This window comes from Buteo buteo, chromosome 4, assembly GCF_964188355.1.
Source record: "Buteo buteo chromosome 4, bButBut1.hap1.1, whole genome shotgun sequence".
NCBI classification, from domain to species: domain Eukaryota; kingdom Metazoa; phylum Chordata; class Aves; order Accipitriformes; family Accipitridae; genus Buteo; species Buteo buteo.
This window is the reverse complement of record NC_134174.1, coordinates 50606046-50617384: the sequence shown is the minus strand read 5'-3', so window position 1 is coordinate 50617384 and position 11339 is coordinate 50606046.

Below are 11339 nucleotides of genomic sequence, written 5' to 3'. Positions count from 1 at the left end.
AGGCAGGGAAAAACAGAGGGGGTATGAAGAGCTGGCTGTGGTACAGATGAAAACCAACCGCAACCAGAGTATGGTTTGGAGTATTTATAAGTCATGATAGTAAGGTATTAGAGTTGAAGACACTGTTTATGTATTTGTTCATTTCCACATCACTTCTACTACAGCCTGGCTTAAACTTGCCATGGCTCATTAACACTTCAGGGATGCTAGCAAATCATGTTCTGTTGTGATAATGCAGGCCTTCACAACAGTAACTCCTATCGCAGATACCAGCTTCATTACACTCTGCATGAGCACAGCTACTAGACTGTGTAATGTCTTAATCACAGACCATCCCGGTGAGACATGAGGGAAGCTGAGGATTAAAAAAAAGCAACAACTAGCCAATTAGGACTTCTAAAATAGACAATAGGTACTTGGAAGAAAACAAAACTCCTTTGTAATTGCCCACAACATGAGTCATGCCTCTAGTGTTTAAAAGTTAGGGGTGAAACAGCTACTTCCACCTCGCTTCAGCGCTGCTCCCAGATGGCGATTGTATGACCATTTCCACTTTTCAGGAGTTTTACAAATACTAAATCTGCTGAAGTGAGACAGGCAAATATTAGCAAACCCTTTATTTTAAGATGAAGTGCTCAGACATACAATACTGCCTGTTGTATATGGAGGTACATTGGTTGAATGTTTCCTTTTTCATGCTTAACTTTCCCATCCATCAAGTGATAATTTTTTTTTTAACCTCTCTCTGGAACTAGAAGAGTTAATAAAAGACTTTGCCCTAATATCCATGTCATACACTTCAAAAAATTTATTGATTTTCCCCACAACAGAAACTTTATTCCCCTTGCCCTAAGTAGCACACAGAAACATACCATCCCCCTTAATTTCTCAGGGGACTTACAGAGGCAGAACTTTGACCACTACACCAGAAAGATTTATTTTTTTTTCTTCTTAACACCACAGTGGCTCATACCTGTTTACATTACAATTCTACCAGACTGAGACCCAGCTGGCTCTGGATTTATCTACACCAGAAAAATTCCCATAACCTCATATTATGTCAGAGTGATTACTTACATAAGCTTTGGCACTAGTACTTTCCTCATCTGTGATAGTATATTTCTACTGAGTCATTTTGCAGTCATTTTTCAGTTTTCATGGTCTATAGTCTATTCAAAGTCAGAGTCATATCAAAGAGTTAACTCTTATTGCAAAGATTTAAGATTTAAATTAATACATGTAGGAGGGAGCTGAAAAGAAAAGGAGTCTGCAACAGCAATATGACAAATGCCTTAGAAGATCGCATTGCAATTGATACTTTTTAACTTATTAAAAAATAGGTACCAGGCAACAACGTATTTTTAACACTACCTTTTATAGATATGTACAAACATGGAATTTTGTGTTGTGGTGTTTTTATGACTTGAGTCACAGAGCCCCTTTAAAAAGTACTTCAGAATAAACCAAAAGAACATAATAGAAGAGTATTCATATATGACGGTAATCATTATGCAAGTTGGCTTTTCATGTTATTATCTCCTACACAAAAATGAAGCAGAGGTGGTAAAAATTTCTTGTAAGGTTAAGAATGGAAAACATTGACAAAGTGGCAAAATGCTGAAATTTCTGCATGCCAAGCATCACATTCTGGTATCAACAGCATCACATCACCATTGTCTCTTGAAAGCGCATTAGCAGCATGGCAGAACATCCAAATGGGGCATCGTGGTGGACAGAATTACTGAGGTAAGGGAGATTTGAGGAGGATATTTTGGTTCTTTTTTTCCTTTTTTTTGTTGTTCATTTCATTCTCAGAGAAACTGAAAACAAAGCTCAGTAAGAAACTTACAAACCTACCAACATGCTCAAAATGGACATGAAAGCCACAGGCTACCAGCTGAGTCAGAACTATATTTACAGTGTTGCTTTTTCAGCTTGTGGGTCTTGCAGAGTAAAGTAAACAACAATAAATTTTTTGGCATGACAAAGGCACAAGTCATTACAGGAAAAAAAAAAGACACAGGCCCTCAGTGTTCCATCTTACAAGTTGTTTTATTTGCTATTTAAATAGTATAAAATTTTATGTAAATTAGTAATAACTCAGGAAGGCCAAAGCTTATCTTGGGAAAGGGTATAGCAAAGCACCTGCTTGCTGCAAGGGGAGCACCCATAACAGAATGGTTTGTGAAGCTTCTAGCAACATCTCAAAGGACCAAAGCCCTGCTTTCTTAGTTGACTCAGGTCAACCAAAACTCAAGACAGACAAATAACTACTATCTCCTCACTAGGACTAACATTCCTATCCCTTCTCATGGCAATGAAGCAATGAATTTTAAAGGTTAGTTTCAGACTAATCACAATCTTGTGTTTAATCAATGCGCAATACAGCAAAGACTGGGCATAAATTGGAGAAGACAGAATAGAAATTCCAGGCCAAGAGAAAATTGAACCATCATGTTATAAATAGATATTACTTGGCTGAGGGAAATGCACTTACTCAACAGGGCTAAAATCCAGAGTTATGACAGTAAGTCACTTAATTGGCACATGAGTCAAGCTAATACGTTATACAATTATACAGAGTACCCTCCACAGGAAGAGAAGATGGATATCACTGCAGCATCCCTCTGGAACAAGATGTCTAGAGCCCAAAGGCTTGTAAGACTACATCTTGCTTCTTTGCCTGTCAGTAGCAAGCACATCTCATACTTACAGGGGCCCCAGGTTTAAGGATGCCTGAAAATATCAGGGCATGATACAGGGGAGAGGAATATCTGAGAAAATGAGCTCTGGATACCAATAGGTACCATGAGGTCATCATTTTACCTGGTTGTACAGTCTCAGCCCTTCAGCTCCTTTGCTTTTTACGATCTTATTGCTTTCTCCTAATGTACAGGAGATCTTAAGCAGAAGTCCCTGAGGATACAGGGGTGGAGCTATTTTTGGCATGAAAGAACAAGGGAGGATCTTATTTCCTCACTTATTAAAATGAGACCAAAATTCCACTTAGTTTACAATTAAAAAAAAAGCTTCCCAAATAAGACACAACTGAAGTTCTGCAATGATCAAGTTTAACATTAGAGAAGCCATTTCATAAGCTACTCTTGTGCAAAATTGCCAACTATTATAGCCATACTCCTAATTCTATTGTGACTTTTTAAATTTATTTAGCAGTTTTCATGAAACATCCCAAATTATGATTTTTTTCATAATCAGTTAAATTGAGATAGTATATACTGAATAGTAAGTGGTAACTTTATTTTTACTTTTATTATTACATTAATGTAAATGCAGTACAGTTCAGTAGCACTGCTTATACAGAATTCATCAAGCACAATAACACTGCTTAGGACGAAGGATGAGGAAAAACTGAAGTTTTTTCCTGACCTGGAAGCCAGGAACAGGCAGAGCTAATAAAAGCTCTGATCTGTCATTTTTGAGAGTTTAATTTAAGGGGGACAGATGTTTAATGAGAAACTTTTCAGGGGCATTATAGAGCTATTGTACCTCAAAAGATAGCAGCCCCAGTCTCTTGGCAGGAAGGCACAGTGCTACTGCAGCAGGGGGAGAATCACATTGTGGGATTCTCTACTATTGAAATCTCACTATATTTCATAGAAACACATGACTGCAAAGGATGATAGACTTCTCCCCCCCCCCCATTAGGTATGACATACATGGACAAAATACAGGTGTTGGGAAGCTCTTTAGAGAGTGACAAAGCAGAGGTGAGTGGTTCTAAACAGGCAATTTACTTACAGGATATAATCAAACGAATGGCACAGAAAAATTAGTGCACTTCAATCAGCAACATCCAGGGAACATGTATTATAAAGACATACACTACCAACATTTTAAGCACAAATATAACAGCCTCTGCCAGGTGACATATATTCACATTATAAGATTTGAGCACTTGATTGGTATTAAAAATATATATACATATACTCCATATTAGCAGGCTGTCCTACTCTTTACACTTAAGCAGCTACAATACTATTAAGCACAGCAGCAGTTATTTGCTTTCACCTCAGTGAAAGTGTCCCCCAAAGACACTTGCTTGCTCACTTTCAATGTGAGATTTTTCCTGAAGAGATAAAGTTCAGCTGAAATAGCTTAAGTAAACAAAAGTTTAGCAGCAGTACAAGCAGAGCTTTCCCCCCCCTCATCCCAGACCCAGCAGCCCATTGCACCCACATGCCAGACTGAAGCACCAAGCCCTTTCTCAGAGCACTGACTTCTTTTGCCTCATAGTCCTTCAAGTTCTTCTTGAACAGGCTAATGCATGTTTGCCATCTTTCCTGATGTGGCAGAGGACCAGGACATAGTGGCAAGGCACAAGCAGGAGAAACAAGGTGATATGATACTCTATGTCCCAGTGACTGCACATCAAGTGTTTTTCCTCATTCAGAAAGTTTCAGGCTTGCTCCATTTCAGATCTTTGCTGCCTGGCTATTACTCAGCCTTCTTCTAGCTCCCTGTACCTCACACAGCTGATAAACTTTATCACTTTTCTCCAGCTATATTGCAAATGGTGCTAGTGCTTAGATTAAAAGAGTGCTCTTACATGGTACTGATTTGCAAACAGAAAGAGTCAAGGAAGAGGTTACTGATATGCATCTGAGCAACTTCATCCCAAGAGGAAATGCAATCACTATAACTCCATTTCCTAAACTTAATTAGATTAATTTTGTGTTTAGTAAGAATATGCTTTTTTAAAAAAGCATCTGCTTAATTCTCTCACTAACTATCCCCCAGCAAAACCAAATGTATATTAAATGCATACATTAGTATGTAATAAGCAGAAAGTTAAAATGGTGATGTGTCTACTTCCACCTCACCAGCACACTTGAAGACACCTTTCTTTAACCCATCAGTCATATTAGCACTCCTGTCATGCAAAGTTAGATGCATGTGCATACAGGGCATCCAAGTGAAGAGGAGAGGACATCAACAGAGAGATCAGGCTAACTTTAATGTAAAAAAACAACACCAAAACTATAAATGCTAATTTCAAGAGTCAATTAGAAGTATAACCAAATATGTAGCAACAGCAAGGTCAAGTATCATTTAAAATCAGATATGTGAATACTGCAGTTACCTAGGCAACATCTGCTTCTTTTTCTATTTAGGTTTTCATCCATGTAAAGTGCTAGAAAAAGTAACTGAGGGTTTTCAGAAATCATTCAGGTATCTTTAATGGAAGCCATAATATATGTGTGTGTATATATAACTATTGTCTTCAGGAGCAAATGTCAGATTTTATACACAAAAATATGCATATAAGAAAACCCAAAATATTATTTCACAAATTAAGAATGACAAAAACTTTAAAGCATCTGAAGTTAAAGTCTAGGCCAAAAGAGTCACCAAAATTATTTCAATACAGTGAATAACATTTGAATGATTTATGTCTTGGATAACTAAAGCCAGTTTATGAATGAATTTTATTGATCTCGGCATTTTAGATTTCTCTGAAAACAAAGAAAACCCAAATCAAGAAATAAGATTACTGCATCATGAAAATCCATTAAGAGCATCCAGGAGCATGCCACGATTGGCAAGACATATTCAGCTTTGAAATCCAATGCGGTATGCACTGAAATATTTCAGAGTTAATGAAACGGTCAAATCAACCACCTCTTGTAGCTCATGTAATGAAGTATTGTAGGTAGAGAAATTAGATGATTGAATTTGGTTTCCTTCAACAGTAATATTTACTGCTGTTAAAATCTTTCAGCTTAAAAAGGAAGTGCTCAAAGGCAAATTTGTATCCAGGAAGACAGATTACTGCATTAATTGAAATTCACTAATTTGTTCTTGCTGCAAAAGAATAGTTATAGATCGGAGCAAAGAACAAAATGACATTTCTGAGACATTAATCTTTACAAGATGTTAAATTACTTGTAAAAATATCAAGAAAAACAAAGGAATTAGACTCATTTTCTCAAGAAGTGAGAGTGACTGAGCTAATCGGATCATGTAACATACTGAGGACAATTCTTCATTAAGTATGGTGAATTACTCAGTGAGGTTCAGTGAGGACAGCTGTCTTGTCATGGACAAGCAATAAAAATAAAAATCAGTATTTTTTTTGTCACCTGTTAATTTTGCCCATTTCATTTCCAACCTGGTCTTGAGCAATACCTAGTGATCCTGAAGAGCATATGAACAGGACAGTGTGCAGGCTTTTAGAGCAAGGTGAGAAAAAGGATTTGTCTGCATAAATTTATAGAAAAAAAAGCCTTCATTATGTGGAAAATAGAAGCAGCTAATTCTATATTGATATTAAAAATGGATAAAAACTTGGCTGATACCTATACTGGTGATATCAACCCATTTGGATAATCACTGTACATTTCCTAAATCCAGGGTAATCAATTCCATTGTCTGGCTGTACTTCTAAACCTTAATTATTCATAACATTCAGATTAGGGACTATTAAAGTCTTCACCCAATCACTATGAACTCATTTTATTTTGCCATTATGAGGAGATGACACATCTGTCCTTTTTATCTCTTTGAGAAGATACCTTTTTTGTCAATACCCAAGCACAAATTACATTTTTTAAATTGGCTTGTAATCATTTTCCAGTAGTCCTGTTCCATAGTTTACTGGTTGACAACCAACGGCTTTTCTAGTTGTTTTTTTTTTTTAATAGTAAGAGTTTAGTAAGCCTTTCCTCATCAGGTCTGTTCATTTTCTTGAGACCTTTTGTTAAGCATTTTCCTCTCGTAACAACATCAACTGTTAAAACACCACTAGCCACAACAGCAAGAGTTCTTTTTGGGGAGAAACTGGTGGCTTTAATATTAATTTTCATAGCATATCAGAGGGAAAATGAGACTTGGAGACTTGTATTATTGTTGGATCAGAGAGGAGAGATGGTGTCAGCCACTTGCATTAAAGGTGGGAGTGTGCAAGGAGGAATATTTAAGAATCACATAAAAACAACATTGTCACACTTACTTTTTACCCTCATACACAGCAATGATTTACTGGATGTATTTTCTTATAAGTGTATAAAATCTCCCCTTTCAAAGCACTTTTTTCCCCTGAAGAGTTTAGATAAACAGCTTTATTGCCTAAAAATTAAGACTACCAAGCAATATTTAGTACTGTTCCAGGATGCCAAGTCAAGCAGTACTCAGGCAGAAAAATGTCATTTCCATCTCTTAACTCTGGTCTCTAAGCAACGTCCAAGAGCATTTCTATTGCCCACCTCCCTCTACCCATGGAAATAAGCCTCTGTACAGTAAGCTTCATAGTCATCTTGATTCCCCCAGTACCATCAGCCCACTTTACACTATGCTTCTCAATTATCCTTCATTACACCTGAGGTCCTACTGATCTCCACTTTAGCCACTGAAGTGGAGGTGAGCCTCCTGTAGATCCTCATCTCTGCAGTAAGGACTTGCAGCTGGTGCTTAAGCAAGACATACCAGATCTTCTCAGATGCGAAGCACACATGCACACAAACATTAAGTTGAGAACCTGAAGCAGCTCATTTTATCAGACTCACAGCACTGCCATACAACCCTAACCAATCTGGTAGCACAGTTACACCCAATGCAAACAGAATTACCTGCATGCATCCTCTTTGACTACCACCAGCTTCAGAGGGTGTAGGTAAGGCTGGGCAAGTCCCTGTACACTCCAGGTTTTTCAGATGTTTGATTCTTGCTGAAACTGGTATCGTGAATAAATACAAGCTTCTACCAAACAATCTTTACTACATTTAATGACAGAATTAAGGCAGATCTAGTCAAACAATAAAGCCTTTTGCACACACATATGTAGATAGAAACAACTGCAGTCAAAAACATCCTTCTGTCAGATCCAGCTCTGTCCCTCCACAGGGAGGCAGGGATTTCAAGAAACACATGCTACAGCTCTTGGCTGTATTTCTCTTTGTACCACTTAACATCTCAGGTTTTGCTTCAGCCATCTGCTGAAAGTAGCATCCACAGGTGTTATGATGGAAACACAGCTAATGAAGTTCAGAGTCTGATTTTGTATTGGCAGGGCTCATACTGACAAACCAGACCTACAGAAAGCAATCCTGGCTTACTGAATGTAGCTTACTTACAGGTAGAGCTGTCCTTCCTCCCCAGATACCCAAAGTTTTAATTCCAGCTCTTAGCTGTTTGTACTCTTCCAATTAAGTTATCACGACACTTCATGAGAAAACCGGCAGAGAAGTCATACCCTTCATGCAATCCTCACGTGCTTCAGCTAACAACCTGGTGTTTCAGACTGTCACGTTTCAAGGAAACCGTTGTTACTTCCCTCTTGGGGTGCTTGCAGTAAGAGTCAAAGGAATTACAAAATTAAACAGGTTTGACAGAAATCTTAAGAAAACCACACTCAAAGTCACCTATGGATCCTCCAATTCCCCAAGTCATTTACACTTCATGCAATTGTTTCAAGCACATTTCTCCCAGAGCAAAGCATTTGTTTCAAGTGCATCCCTACGTTTTGTTGTCCTAAGCCAGTCTTTATACAAGCAAACACATGAAGTAATTTGTCTGCTCAAACTCACCACAAGCTGCTTCAGCAAACCTCAGGGTCACCTTTGATGGAGGCAGTCCATCATTCGGCCTCATCTGGTGCACCTGTGTGACATCAGGCCAGCCTGCTGGCCCCAACCTTTCCTTCTAACTTCTACATTTAAGCCCTTAGGAGCATGGGCACAACAAGCTAAAAAAAGAAAAAAAAAGTTCCATTGTTTCTTGCTACCTTCACCTTACCAGCAGTACTAGAGATGAAAGCAAAAGTCTGCGCAGCATACTAAAAAAAAAAAACCTAACAGGCACTACACCTACACCAAACTCACCATTACACAAAGAGGGTGACCTCACAGCCCCACACATGAGTCTGATCATGCCTGAGCCTCATACTTTTACAGCAGAGCTTGGCTGTGCTAGAAGGCAGCTTTCTGTTTCAAGACTGAAATTTGAAACATTTGGTAGTCAAAGCAGTAGGGCTTGATTTTTACCCTTACAGTCAAGTCTTAGAGATCTTGAGTAATATAGAATTAAACCTTTAAAGTTGTCTAGTGTTCTGAATAGAAATATTGCAAAGTTATCTGGGGGGGAAGGGAACAGCTGTACAACTTGAGCATGAGCCTACAAAACCAATCACATTTTTCACATTGAAATACAATATGTCTGAATTTTATTTGGGGTGATGACACAATCAGTTTCCACTTACAAATGCGAGGGAAAAAAAAACCAAATTTCTCTTTAATATTTGGTTATAGTCACATCTTTTTATGTTTTAACAGCACCATAACATTTACCTACACATTTATTTAAAAATCTGCTTGCTGAAATACAGACAAAACCAACATATTGTACTTGTGAAAGCCCAAAGATTCACACAAACTTAATGGAGTTTTTAGTCAAGTATTCACCTCCACAGCACTGAACATGCAGCCCAACGCACTAGGAAAAGCACTAGGTCTTTTCAACTGCTGCAGAAATAACTGTTCTTTAAAACCACTCACTTCAGTTCTTATGTAAGCAGAGTACTCTTTGAAGTGAAATAAAGTTTTACAAAACACAGGCTAAATAAAGAACATAAAACCTGAAAAATCTTTAGTATTTTTATCTCTTTCTGCACCACAGAAGATAAAGCCTACATCAGAAGTCACTTCAATAACCTCCCAGACAAACAGCAGAAACACTTTACAGATGAGAAAAAATATTAGCCTCTCAAGAAAAAGAAGATTTAATAAAAGACATAAAGAAAAAAATAAGCACCCAACTCTTACCTAACAGAGGACTGAAGCTGCACTGGTTCATTCAATGCCTTCAGCAGGCAGAGGCCCAAACTTGTGCTCAGTAGTTCAGACCTTCACCAGCAACTGCTCTGGCAAGTCTTTCTTCCCCTCCCCGCAGCACAGGGCAAACACCACAGTGTGCTTCCACCCAACACATCCCTTCTCTCCAACCCCAGAAGACCTATCTAGCTATTGACTTCAGCTGTCCTTAATATCTCTCAAATCAGACATCCTCACCAATGCCTGAACAACTTCTCGGGCATCAAATTACCCCTGCAGAGACACCTGAGAACTCTCACACCTTTAATGAATTTACCTCAGTAAATAATTCTGCTGAGAGTCCCTAAGTAATAGCAGAGCCTAGCCTGCTTTCTATGTGCTTGAAGACTTTATATTTGCCTCCAGAAATTTGTGAGGTGAGGTTTTTTTGTCTAGAGGTGAGAGAAAGGGACTTTTTCAACTTTTATATGGTTTTCCAGTTTAAAACATGTAAATAAAATGACCCCAAAGTCACACCGTCATCTCAAAATAAGATGTACTTTAAGGCAGCTGAGCTGTTTATTTCGTCAAAGCTAAAAAGTTTTGTTCCTCTTTTGAGTCAGCATTTTATTGTATAAATTAAAAAACCCCAAACCCCCAAAACACCCTCAAAGTACTTCTTCTCCAAAAGATCAGTTGAACAAATTCCACCTACCACGAGTTTTCCATCCCCTCAGCTGGTTCTGTGTGTGAAGGTTTTGCCAGTTCTCCACAGTTCAGAAGGGAAGCCAGTGCAGGTCCCAGCACAATACAGCTCACATCACCAGGTTTCATTAAATGCTTTAAGAAGATGTTTTCTCTCAAGAGCAAAAAAGCCCATAGGTCTTAGCTTGTAATGCTTGCATCCTTATCTCATCCTAATCTTTTCAGCACACTAGCCAAAGCCACCACATTTGAATGTGGAGTGCAAGTGCATAGAATGTGTGGCAGAGAAGATGCATTTAGAACAAGGAAGTCAGATTTCTGGGGAAATTCATATTGCCTAGTTTCTCTGCCTGCACTTTGGGAAAGTTCAGCTTAGATCTGAGGTTTGGAAGTGCCTATGTTGTTATTAACATATTTATTATTATAGTTAACCCTTAACCATAACAAGTACTGTGCCACATCTTGCCACTGATGAATTGCCAAAAGCAATGGTAAAAGATGTGTCAGTTCATCATTGATGTTGATTCAAAACAGTGGTTCTACTGAAAAAGCTAAAAGCAATACTAAAACTAGAAAACCGTTCAGTTTATATTACTCTGTGTCTTCCCAGCCATGGGACAGAGGAGGAAGAATCTGTCTTTAGCAGAAATATGGCACTTGCTTCCTTTAGTGTTTCAAACATATTTCATGTAACACAAACCTCTTAAAGTACAATTTCCCACTTCTTTGTGAGCAAACAAACAATATTTATGTAATTCAAACACCTCGAACCAATCGGCTATTTTTACTAATTGTCAAAGTGCTGGACACCACTCTTTGGTCTTAAAGATTTCCTGAAGTTACTGGCATCATTGTTGGCAGAAATTGGTA